This window comes from Camelina sativa, chromosome 7 (genome assembly GCF_000633955.1).
Source record: "Camelina sativa cultivar DH55 chromosome 7, Cs, whole genome shotgun sequence".
Classification (NCBI taxonomy): Eukaryota; Viridiplantae; Streptophyta; class Magnoliopsida; order Brassicales; family Brassicaceae; genus Camelina; species Camelina sativa.
In genome coordinates, this window is record NC_025691.1 from 1,115,702 (window position 1) to 1,119,028 (window position 3,327).

General features: G+C 30.9%; 1 pseudogene; it reads left to right on the forward strand.

Moving 5' to 3' along the window:
- Window positions 8–1,425, forward strand: LOC109125374 (annotated as a pseudogene).

Sequence of the window (3,327 nt, forward strand, 5' to 3'; positions counted from 1 at the left end):
ACTGCTAAAACCTTCGGAACTCCCTTCATTTCGTTGGACGATCCTCACCTTCCAGAAAATTTCAACCGGAAACGTTCGTCCACCATCAGCTTCATCTCCGTCGAGTTCTGAAGACTGTCAACCAATCGAAGAGCTTCCTCCGAAGCTACAAGAGATAGTGAAGCTATTCCAATCGGTACAAGAGCCGAGAGCTAAATACAAACAGCTTATATTATACGGAGAACATCTTAAACCACTCGATCTCGATTCAAGACGAGGGAGAATAAAGTTGAAGGTTGTGTTTCTCAGGTTTGGGTTAGGGATTTCTTCGATGACCAACGCAACGTTGTCTATGAAGCTGATTCTGATTCGTCTATCACTAAAGGGCTTGCTGCTATTTTAGTCCAGGGTTTATCTGGTAGACCTGTCCCTGATATTTTGAGGGTTTTATCTTCTTCTTGGTTTGCAGCAGAGTTTGTCTCCTTCTAGAAACAATGGATTCCTTAATATGCTTAAGTTGATGCAGAAAAAGGCTCTTCATTTGGAAGTCAAAGGTGAGGAAGATTCAAGTTCTGGAGAGAGTTTAGAATCCAGCTTCGTACCTACTCCTCAAACAAACGGTGGAGCAAGTTTTGTGGTTGACAAGGCTCTTCATTTGGACAATACGACATCGTCGAGCTTCGCATCAGCTCTATTTTATGCATCACTGGTTTTGATTTCAATTCAATTTGTGGTCCATTCTTTTTTTCCTTGTCGTGTTCAACACTTTGTTCTGTTCATCAACCATCACTGGTCGCGACGAGAATCAGGTTCTGTTCTGGTAGTGGTGGTGGTGTTTTAGATTCTGGTAAGAGGTGTGTGGCGAGGTGTAGCTTAGAAACAGTGAATGTTAGTGTCGGCCAGGTTACGGAGGTTGATAAGGATACACTCTGGCCAATTGTTAAAGCCGTCGGTGATAAGATCGTTATTCTCGATATGTACACTCAGTGGTAACGTTTCGATCACTTCTTCTTGTTTGTGTGACTTTTGCATACCTTGATTGCAATTCAGTTAGAGAGAAGGTATAACGCCAGTCTCTTTGTTTAATTTGTAGTGAACAATGTGGCAAATTTAGTTAACTTGAGTTTCAATTGTGCAGTGTTCTCTTTATACTCATCTTGTCCCTTTAATTTGCTTTTTAGACTAAGAAAAACCTTGCAAAGGAATCTCCATCAAAGCTGAAGGATGACTATTCTTCTGAATAGGAGGGTGATTCTTCTTTGGATGAAGTAGGAATTGTATCATAAGCATTCTTCTAATGTTAGAGTATTGCAGAACTTATTTTTTTCGAAATTGATTTGTTACTTAAGTAGGAACTTGCCCCTGCAAAGAACAGACTAGAACCTCTTGAGAAAGACAAGGAAGAGAGCAGCACATGTTTTCCCAACCAAATGAGTTAAATTCAGGCAAGCAGATCAATCAACAATTAATTCATTTCATGTTTCTGATTTTGAAATTGTCCAAATGTATTAACGAATCATATGATGACAAAAGAAGAATTGACTCGATACCTACTGATGCAGGGAAAAACAATCTTCAAAGCCTTATTATTTGATTGATTTAAGTAACAAACACAAAGAGACCAACTCTCTTTTTTTACTAATAAAAGAAGATGAAGACAATGACTTTTTTTTGGTAGAGAGGAAGAGAAAGAGCGGGTTGTGAAGAAGGAGGACAATTTTGGAATTCTCACTTTCTCATGAATGAGGAACCAATTATCAAAATAATATGTCCCGGTTTGTTGTTTGCGTTCGGATAATAATCTTGGTTCGTTAATTTTGGTATTTCTTGGTTCGTTCGACGAAAGTAATATAGTTGTTTGTCTATGTAACTTATGATTGTTTAATTAAAATACAAAAAAAAAAAACGAAGGCTGTATCATAATTGTTTCCGTTTAAATTTAGAATGTAAGTCTTACATTAATTGTTCTGCCAAAATATTTTAAGAACTAAGATCATCCCAATCCAAAGTTGAGAGAATGGGAGTACATTACATTTTTTTATCCAATTTTTAAATTAATTTTATTTTCATAAATTTATGTATACAATACGATTATGTGCATAAAACATAATCAACATTTCACTTGAAATTTTTTTAATAACTTTGATTACTAAAAAATTAGTGTGTAACTAAGGTATACTAATGTATATATCATAAAATTTATTAAATTTCATAAATGATGTTTTTATTAAAATTTAATGAAGTCAAAGAGGTTTAAAGAAACATATAGTTATAACTTAATTCTATGTTGATCTAATATAGTATAACATATACATGTTCTTAAAATAGTATAACATATACATGTTCTTAAAAACTGACATATATTTATTACAAAAAATAATTAGTGATATGTGAGATAATTTCTTATTATTAAGCTATTATATATTTAGCTTTACAAAAGTAAATATTCATAAATATGAAATACATAAAAATTGTGAAATTAATAAATAGTTGACCAATACCAGAAATTAAATATATAATTAGGATACACATTTTATTGAATATTTAAGATTTATTTAATATATCACTATGGGAACTAATTTTGTGATTCTCTACTTTTTTGTAAGGTTTATTGACTTACTGTTAGACTTCCATCACATGATTCCAATGAAGGCATGTAGAAAATGGTTTTGATTACTAATCTTCTTGCTTTTTTAGAAGGAAGCATGTGTAATGGAACATGATTTTAAACTATATAAGATTAGCATTTTAAGTTCTTTTGTTTGGAATGAATTAAAATTAAAATATAATTTAAGAAAAAATTCCGCGGCGTAACACGGGTGTTAACCTAGTCTTATATAATAAAGTAAGGTTTCTTCAAAGTCATGCTCTAAGAAGCTGACAAATGGCATTGTATACTTTTGACATGTGTCATTATAATCAAATTTAAATACACTATTTTTAATATTTACTAAGTTTAAATATATTTTTATACTAAAAATAAATCTTATCATTTTTAATGTCTTTTTAGTAGTTATGTAATTTCCATATAAATTAATTTCACAACCTTTACATCAAAAGATCAATTCATTTATTATAAATAATTTAAAGATATAAAATATGAAATTTCTTAATTTTAGCATAAAAATCAATTCTTTTAGTCTAAATTGAATTCAATATATAAAATAAATTAATTCCAAGATATTTAAAATATGATATTTCATAATTTTGTGCTTAAAGAGCAATTTTTTGTATTTAAAAATAACTTCAAAATAATAATAATCAGAATCACAACTTATGGTATATTAATTCTTTAAAATGTAACCCCATTGATGTTTGACAAAAAAGAAACAAAAAAACAGTCATCAT